Raw genomic sequence first — 10,146 nt, forward strand, 5'->3', positions numbered from 1 at the left:
TGTGAGTGTATGGAAGTTCCTAAACCTAGGGGTTGAATCAGAGCTGCAGCTGCTAGACTACACCACAGCCATGGCAAGGCCGGTTCCTTAACCCATCAGTAAAGATCACAGATGCTTCAATGATGGGTGAATCCTTCACCTTTTTTGGAAGAATCCATTGAGTTCACTTTATAAATTGTAAATAAAATAGGGTTTTTTGGATAATGATTATCTATCGATCCTACATAATCTGCAAAAGCAATCTGCCAACCTATACGGTTTTGAAAACAATTTTGGATTTCCTTAACAGTTAAACTAACAATTACATGATTCAAATCACGTGCAGGGATTGAGTCTGCATCCTCATGGACAGTAGTCAGATTCGTTACCACTGAGCTACAGCAGGAGCTCCATGTCAGAGCCCTTTTAATCAAGCATGGTCTTCCTTTAGGCTTTCTTTCTCTTTTCTCATGGATGAATACTTGGATAGCCCTCAACTGTCCCAACTCAGGTGTCTAAGGTATGGCACTGAGTAAGCCTAGGGACACCATGCAGTGATGGGACCATGAGAGAGGGCATGGCCTATGTGGCAGAGGTGGTCCGGGACATGGCTCCAGTAATCCTCCTTTCTGTGGGTCAAGCCCTGGAATCTTCCCCTTTTCTCCTCCGTTAATCCCTTCTCTTGAGCTATGAGGAAGTCAAGGTTACTGCCAGCCATGTGAGTTTGGAAGTAGATATGTAAGATCTGCAGACATCCACATGAGGAAACTCAAAAGTGGATATACTTCTCTCTTGTGGAGATGTCAAATGAAAATGCATCAGTGACTCCCTGGACGGTAACTTTAGGATAAATCCTCAAAAACCTGTGGCTAGGCTGTACCTGCATTCCCCCGCCCCCAACTAAAACAGATGCTGTATCACCTCAGTTTTTATGCTGTTAAGTTTGGGCTTACCTGGCAAGCACAATAGAAACAGACTACATATGACTGATGGCAGATGCTACTCATGAGGGCCAGTCGCTGCCAGGCGGGAATGACAACCATACTGTTGGCCCAGAACAGGCTGGAAATGGGCCTTTTGTGGGAAAGTTTAAATTGTAGAGGAGCAGTCACGTGGTAGGCTAAGCATGGTTGTCAAATATGATTGGACCCACTCAGCATTTTTAGCAAAGTAATTTTATGAACTTATGCATCTACCTACTGGAGGAAGTCCGGATATAATAATAAGGCTCAACATTTGCTCCCTTCCTACCTGGAAGAGGACAAGTGCTCATGAATGGCGTCATGGAATGTGGTCCTCCCTGCCCTTGGGATTTTCACTGGACACTTGGACCTTACAACCTATGGGTACCAAGTGCTCCCTACCCACACAGACCCCCAAGGGACAGATCTGAGAACCAGTGGATTAATGGCTACTGTAGGGAAGAGTTAAGATTTTCCTCTGATCCTGTGAGCTGCTCCTGGGGATTTCATAAGCTGCCCACCTCTTGCATCAGGTTGCAAATCAAGGTACTATTGGACTTGGGTCTAGAGACAGAATAATGGGATTTAAAGACAGATGCTCCCACCATCTCCTGTGGCCTGACAATGTTTCTCTCCTTAGCTTTTTCCTCGAAGGACTGGTTCTTTATTTCAAAAAACTAATTTTCAGTATCAAAACAGTTACATAACTGACTTCTTTCTCCCAGTTGGCTCCCAAAGAGACCACAAAGCACAGTACATTTTAAGCCAACTAAACTGCAGGATGCACACCTAACAGACCTCACTGAAACCACCAAAAAAGAGTCGGGGGGATCGTGTAGGGAAAGAAACATTAAATTGATCAGCCTACCATGAGCACACAGACCGTAGAGAGCGCTCTCAGCCAGATGGGGTGACGACTCAAAACAATATAAAATTTAAGGACAGTTTTGTACATAAGCTATTTAAGATTTCTCCAGCACTGACTGATACAAAGCACAAGGAGATGGCTCTTATAGAGCTGGCAGCTTCAGGCCCAGAAAAGGGCAATGAGATGAGTTTCTATGGCTACATCAGTGACAAAAGATAATTGTTCTGCTTTCAAGGAGGCGGGGGAGAAAAGTGGCCACCTCAACATAAGGGGCACGTGATCCATTCTCTGGGTGGTTGGGAATGCAGTAGAGGGTTTGGTCTCAGAGAGAGGACTCCTCATCTTAATTTATTTGGTCAACTTCTGATAAAAAACATAGTTGTGCAAAGATACGGTAAAGCTGAAAACCTCAACAGCGCTTTTTCTTTTTTCTGGCTCACTCCTGGAATTGCCTTTCTGGTTTGGCGAGTCCTTTTTCCAGAGCAACAGACTTTCCCGTATTGAAGTCTTGCTCTGGTCTGTTTGGCTCTCAGTAAGGCAGGGCCACACCGTTCTTTGTCTATGGACAGAGCAATGTGCATTAAACTGAGAACTTACCTTCCCGAAGTGAGAAAAGGGTTTAGACTGCTGCTTCAGAACTACAGAATTATCTAGAATGTTTTTACAAACATTTGCTACATCAACAACAAAGATACTTAGAAAATGTGTGTGTACATCACAACATGCTGTTCAAGACACTTTGCCTTGTGCTCACCTTCCCTTAAATGTTCCCCAAGGAACTTAGTGTCCAGCCAAATTGGAATCTCTTGGGAGGGACAGTTTGGCGAAAAGGACGGAGGAGTGGGGGTTTGTGGTGGGAGAGGCAGTGACAGGAGAAAGCAGCCTTCCGGGTCAAAGGTCAGCCCTCAGCTGAAAAGTCAGCTTTGGCAGAGTCGGGGTCAAAGGAAGGAGCAGCGGCAGTGTTGGACTGGGACGCTCTCCATCTCAGGTCAGGCAGAGTCTGGTCCAGCATCTTTTGTGTACAGAGCTGCTTCTCTTTGGGGCATGTCAGTTCATCTTCCAAATCATCAATTGCCTTTTCCAGCTTGGCTACCCATCTCAGCAAACTCAGGACGGGTCTCTGTCGTCTCCAAGTTTCTCAGTAAGAATCTTTATCTCTTCCTCATACTTGTAGTCTTTGGGAGAGTCCTTTTCTTCGGCAGCACTCAAACACTTGAAATTCTGATCCATCAGTCTGATCTGCTCATCCGTCTCTCAGCAATGGGACCCTGCCTGCTCAGCTCGCTCCTCCGTGGGTTCCAAGTCTCCCTCAGTAATCGCGACTTATCAGGTGCCTCGTTTTACTCCCATATTCCTCTTCTGCAATGAGCTAAGCTTCCTTGAGTTAGATTTCCTAGAGTTCCTCTTTTTTTTTTTTTTTTAAGACGTGGTTTTCAATAACCTTCATACCTCTCTTGCTCTCATCAGTAGTAGCTTTCTCACCTTCAGCTTTTGCAGGGCAGTAGGCAAGCACTCTTGAGCATGGTCCCACTCCTTTTCAACCAGCTGGATCCTATGGGTCAGGGAAGTGACCTCTGCCTTTGCCCCAGCCTATCCCAGGCCCACCTTTCTCCCTCTACTTCCTGCTGGAGTGCTCAGCCCTCTCCTCTGCATCATCTGCCTGCTGCTGCAGAATCTGGATCTTCTCTTTGCTGCCCCGTGATGGTGGTGATGCCGGCCATGGTACCCACGCAGCTCCTGCTGGCGCTCGGGTTCCTGCCTCTTTAGCTTTATATTCCTCCACATTCTTATCTTCTGGTTCCAATGATATTTTTCCTCAAATCAGTTCTCTCTTCTTGACCTTCAGTGTTCAAAAGTCTTTTCCTATTTAATGAAGCTGCAAGACTAATCACGAAGATATGAGAGGCAAGAAGCAGGCAGGTCAGGCCTAACATTTCTAAATGCTTTTCTAATAGGGTGGGAAGCAAAGAGATCCTGATCCTCTACCTAAACTGACCCTCTGCCCTTGAGCCTCTGTTAAATATGTCAATCGTATTGAGTCTGATCTGGCTGAAAATTTAAGTCGGTCACTTAAGATTCACTCCTGCTTAGTTTGAGTTGCCTAAAAAGCAACCAGGAGCCAAAGATTACTAGGGAGGTGATGCCAGTGAGAACTAGAGAAGCAGGTCAACTAGTAAGGATGCATGAGTGGGTTGGAGCAGTGTGGGCTCCTTGGGCCAACTGGGCTGAGGACCCTCTGGTGGGACAATTCTGAGGAATGATCTCAGCAGACTCTGAAAGGCAAGGCCACCTACGAGTGCCCCTCACTGGCTGAGGGTTCTTGCTGGGGCACCTTCTCAGGGACTCGTGGCCTCTCCTGCACAGCATGGACCCTGTGGGAGGAGAACAGACACAAGGGAAACCATTGGCATGAGGAAATGCCTATAAGTTTATCTGTGTGGCCTGAACAGAGAAGTAAAAGCAGCTAGTGTCTTTTCAGTCTGTTTGGTACACATTTGTAAATGCTCATGGCCCATCCATATTGAGATCACTTGACTGGTCACTATCTTAAAGAGTTGACCTTTATGAGGAAATGTACAATAAAGTGATTCATGTGACAGGACAGTATTCCCACATCTGCAGTGAGTCCCTAGACTGCAGTAGATATTAACCTCCCTCTTTATGTACCCATTCTATAGTCCTCTTTGTCCTCTGCCAGTACCACTGCTGTCCTAGATGCTTATGCAGATGGGAACACAGATGCCCATATCTTTTATGGGTATGCAACAGCTGGCTACCTTGTAATAGTCATGTGATGGTTGTAGCAATAAGTGTACTTGGGACCACCCAGTGTCACTTAGGGCAGCCAGTCAACCAATTAGTCTATCCACGGTCCCTCTTGTTGTAGCAGAAGCCTATATTTTATGGTATTGAAGGTCAGCCATCTCTGCCATAAGATGACCTCCTCCCTTGGTATCCTGGGCTACCATCCTGAGGAGCCTAGCACAACCAACTGCTGCTTTAGTTCTCTGGAACCTATTCAGTAATCTCCTGGTGTAAGCTGCCTTTTCTGGGAGGGGTCAGAGCCACTAATCCTGCAGATACTTGAAACTGTGGGGTCAGGAAGCCCTCATCTCTGGGTGGATCAGAGGGTATAAAAGGTGACAGGAGCTTCTACTTCTATCTCTTGGTTATGAACAAACAGTGTAGTGCTCAGGGAGAAAGTGCCAAATAATGGTTATTCTTCAACCTGGAATATGACTTGATGAATGTGATGATGGGGATATTGAAAGGATGGTTTGAAACCAGCTGAATCATATCACATGAGCATGAGGACAAACCCCTAGGATCTTGGACACAGGCAAAAACAGGCAAGACAGTATCAAAATGTGCTGGGTACCAGTGGCACCAGTTGTACATGAGGCTGAACTTCTCAGAAGGGTCCCACCCAACTTGTCTGGGGCTCATCCTGTCTGCACTGCCTGGTCAGGAATCCTTTTGAGGGCCTTCACCACAGGCAGTAGTTCTCTATGAAATCAACAGGTATGGGCATATAATTGTGTTTACAGAGCCCAGAGGGTGTGGATCTGGCAGGGTCAGGTTCACATGTTGGTTTATGTTGACAACATCTGACCTTAGCCATTCAGGGATGTGGGTTCAGCTAATGGACTCACAAGTTCAGGGTGTCTTGGGTTTCTTCACCACTTTCTCCTGCCAGATCCCAGAGAAAGTGGTTCATAAAATCTGGGGATTGGCATCATTTGGGCACCATCAGAAAGTCACAATTATAAGTGCCACCATTGTAAGTTGGGAACCATTTGTAGTAAAAACATTGGTATCTCAGCATTGATTTTTGGTTGCTCTGAAGCTTGTGTAGTAAATCCTAAAGGACTTGTTGGAGCAGTTTGGGTCTATGTGATAACTTGTGGACTTATTCTTGAAAGTCAGTTCTGTTTTCCTTTTAGCATATTTTCTTGATACTGTTTAAAGTTTTTTTTTTACTGGCTTCTGACTATGTTGCTGCTGAACATATAGCAATGTAGCAACATGATAAAGTTATGACTTGGTTCTGTAGCTGACATGTCCAGGGGGTTGTGTTCTATCCTGAATTCCATTGAGCAAATATGCTGCCCATTATGAGTAGGTTTTTCTCCGGAAAACTTGTTCCAAGTGAATCGGTGTTCTCTTGGTTCTGCTCTTGTGGTGGAAACATGAAGGGCAGGGCACTAGCAGAAGGGGAGGATGATGGACCTAATGTAAAAGGTGATGTGTGTTTTCTTCTGGTAAACCCGGTTATTTCCTGGTGATTGCTAGATGTGCTGTAGCAGGTAAAAGGGCTATGAGTTGTTAGTGTTGAGACATAATGGGGGGTGTTCTATGATCACATGATTAGGACTAAGGTTTTCCGTGAGTATCTTGGAACTCTGAATTTAACCAGTGTTGATCAGTTATTTTCCTGTATGTGGACCAAATAAATTGAGTGGATATTTCCCTTCAGGGTCAGTTTGGTTCCGATACCCCCAGAGGTTAGGCTCTGGTGCATTAGTTTGCCCTGCGGGCAGACCTGTTAAATGGTTCCTCTTCTCCTTTCCCTGCTGGAAACAAAAATAAGATTTTTTTTCATGCAGTTGCTGTGAAAAGAGATGAGCTAGTCGAGGTCCTACAGGGGAACCTCATGATATTCTGGGGGACCCCGACAGCTGGAGTCTTAATATCCCAGGTATGACTGCAGAGAGCCTGCAACAATGAGTTCTAGTTCAGGTTTTCCTCCTCTGGGTGGTTCTGCCTCTGGTTTCCCCTTGAGCTCCTGTACTTGTAAGCAGGGACTCCCTGTATTTACCTGTCTGTGTCCCCAGTCTATGGGACAACACTTATGCTGTCTACCTTCTCTTATTTGCATCCAGGAATAATGGTCTTAATTTGTTCTCTTCATTCTTAGCATTTTACTGGTTTTTAGATTGAGTGGCTGCTTCCAATGTCCTTGCTTGTGGCACTAGAACACAGGAGTTCCTTTCCCCACCATTTGGAACACTACCAGCTTGCCTGCTGTGACCCGAAGTCTGAGCTGTTTCTCTAACACTTGGCCTAGAAGAAACTTGGGAGAATGAGAGAGGCCATAGTTGTCTTTTAAGATAACTGACTCTACATATCAGAAGCTGTTCTGGGAAGGGCACTGTAAGGTATAACAACATGTTAGGACTGAATGCTCTTGTTATCACTGGTCAGAACGTAGATGGAGACCAGATTTTGTGGGAGAAGTCAAGGAGCTCTGCTCCAAGGGCATATCCACATTGTGTGTAACTGGGATGAGCTCACATGAATGAGCAGCTCGTTCTCTGAAGGTGGTTAGAGAATCTGACATCACCAGTGCTGGGTCCCCAGGGGATGTCACTTTGCCTCAGGGTCAGGGAGAAGTTCTCCTTCCCTGTTCTTGTGGACTGGAGAGACTGAGGCCTGAGGGCAACTCCTAGGCCCTGCCTCGGAGGGTTCGGGGGAGATCCCTTGGTACCCGGGCAGGGTGGAGGAAGAGACCTCAGCTATGAGTTGTACCTGTTGTGCCTCTGTCTCTACTTCTGCCTGAGCTATCTGTCCTCTCTGGCCCTTGTCTTGGCCCTCCTGTCTCTTACTGGGGGCCCTGTGGTGTGGACATAGCTACAAACATTGGGATAGAGCCTGAAAAGTAAGAAATGTAGGATTGTGCCGCCAACTTCTGAATCCCCAAGAGAGGGTTGAAAATCTGCTTATGTGTGCAGGTGGGGTTGAATATTTTGTTTTGTTCCACCCCCTGGAAGGGAGGTAATCAGCTGGTTTAATGGTTCCTGATCCCAACTGTACTTGGAATTAAGCACTTCCCTATTGCCTATATGCCTGATTCCCTTGTGTCATAGGCTTCACGTCAATAAGTCTTCTGCAGAAGTGGTGCGGGCTGGAAGTCTAGTAGGGAGAAGTACTAGAAATGCAATGCAAGCCCTATTTTGCCTTACATGTCTTGTAGAGTTCTATAATGGGTTTATCTTCAGGGCCACAGTAACTATTTTAGTACACATAGCATTTCCTTACCTGTCCCAGGTGCTGTTGGTGAACCCCATTCAATGTCATCTTAGAAACAGATCACAAAACTTCGTGTCTTGAGTAGGCAAACCAGATGGTAGTTAAGATTTTTACCTCCTTGTCCTCAATCAGGGAGGCTACTGACCTGTGTTAATAACAATGTCAAAGCTAGACCTGGGGTTTTCAGAGTGAACCCTTCAGGGAGATATGAGTTGTGAATGCAGAAGCCTGGCCGTCCTACTCTGAGCTGGTGTTTTAAAGAAGACACTTGTCACATCCTTCCTCAATAGTTTTTCCTACATTATCAGTTATACATAGCCCTGACTTTTAGGAAATCGCCTTCTCCCTGTTTTTAGTGTCTCAATCTTGACCATAGGTCTAAGTGGCTCTAGGTTCTTCGAGTATCCCATTTCCCTACTCATATGCTGAGGTCTATAGTGACTAATTCAGCTATAGACCTGCTGTCTTGTCAGCCCTTACAACCCAAGGAGATATTGCTGGAAAGGAACATTTACTTTTTGGAGAATATTTTTTTTGAAAGAAGTATGTCAATAAGTCTAAAGTATCTATCATGAAGGGAGATTCTTCCCAGAAGGTGGGAGCAGGGGTCTTGTGTGGGTACATGTGCAGACCCTGAGGAATGAATGTGAAAACCATTGATAGTTGGAAAAAGACAAATCTGTCTGGTTCTTGTTAAAACTAGATGAAGATCCAGCCTAAGGAGACAAAACGCCTTGACTCTTGATTTTTGTAAACATAGCTAACATATTCCTGTCTTGAGGAAATTGTACATGGAGTTTTCTGTAACTTGTAAACAAAATAAGTGATAGAACTAACTCAAATATCAGAGATGTGGGTATTAAAGTCAATTGGTTTCAACCACCCTTTGTAATGTGAAAACCTACTTGCAACTTGAGGTTTTAGGTAGTAGAAATCAATGCTTTTTCAGACTTAAGTTCATGATGTGACGGGGAGGAAGAAGAGGCCCACCAAATGGGGCTAGAAAGTCTATTCGAAGGCCCATATAGAAAGGCTATATCCATATTGCTGTCGTGCTTCTGAGTTTACCAACATAGATGCCATTTTTAAGATGATAAGGTGGTAGTACTTAAAAAGAATCTGTCATGAATAATATAAAATTTAGGAAGCCACCAGCACTTCAGGGACTTCTGTCTAGAAATGATGAAACTTAAAGGAAGCAGAAAACTTAAAATAGAAACAGGACCAGCTGAGTGATGGCAGGGTTTTGTGCTATCAGTGGCTGTCTAGGAACCTGTCAGCCTGGATCCAATGAGCCTCTCATCCAAAAGAGATCTGAGTCCTGACCTCTGTATTCAGGCTTGGTCCCTCTAGTACCTTAAATTTCATGCTTGATGGTCTGCCTCCTTTTGAGGTAGGATGAACTGATAATGATTGTCACAAGTGGATGGCTACATCGGGTATGGTAGTTCATCTGGGTCAGAAGGGAAATGAAATGGCACATGATAGACAATGAGAAGATAAGGAGAATCCAAAAGAATTAGACCCAAGCATACATGAGGCAGAAACTACACAGTTCCCCTGACTTCTAATCTTATCCTTGACTAACTTCTGGAAAGGAGTATCCTTATCTCTGAGGCATCACACCAATATGGGGGGAAAAAACATCCAGAGTGGTAAAGCAGTGCAGGAGCTGTACTTGATGCTGCTTCTGCCTTGGGATGGTTGTCTTTCTGCTGAATGGAGTAGCTTTGGGGGTATCTTTGGGCATATATAAGGTACTTTTATATCTGAATATATTATGTTTCTTAAGATTTTAGGTGGGATCTAGAAACATACTCTTGGCAGAGATGCAGATGACAAGATGGGATTAATATTCAAGAATATTATGTGGAAAAACAGGCCTGCAAAGAAACTTAGAAGGAACTAAAAGATCTGAAATAGCCATCGACCAGAATTGTGGTCTAACCTGAAAAGGAAGAAAGGTTGGATAGGAAGTGTTAGACTGTGTTGCAGTACTAAGTGCCTTGGCATGGTCAGTGGCAACTGAGAGACTGGAACTTAACTCCTCAGGAGACCTGGGTCTGCCAGGAATGGGTCTTCCCCAGGGTCCCTGCCACACTGAGTCATTGGCTGGAAACAGCCATGGGAGGTGTGCCTCCAGCGGGCACCACCTTATGCCCCTTGTGCACACAGCAGGGACATCACGGTTCTCATAGGCCTCTTTGAGAGGGTGTAAGTGGAAGGAAACACAGCTCCCCTTGCTTGAGGTGATCTTGGGTCTCAACTGATGCCCATCATCTCCCTACTCCACTGTAAAGTCTCTTC

At 45.2% G+C, this 10,146-nt stretch overlaps 1 pseudogene; it reads right to left on the minus strand.

Annotated features, from left to right (window-relative positions):
- Positions 1-2,707: 2,707 nt before the first annotated feature.
- LOC125137445 (tropomyosin alpha-3 chain-like) lies at positions 2,708-3,530 on the minus strand (annotated as a pseudogene).
- Between the last annotated feature and the right edge of the window lie 6,616 nt (positions 3,531-10,146).

This window comes from Phacochoerus africanus, chromosome 10 (assembly GCF_016906955.1).
Source record: "Phacochoerus africanus isolate WHEZ1 chromosome 10, ROS_Pafr_v1, whole genome shotgun sequence".
Taxonomy (NCBI): domain Eukaryota; kingdom Metazoa; phylum Chordata; class Mammalia; order Artiodactyla; family Suidae; genus Phacochoerus; species Phacochoerus africanus.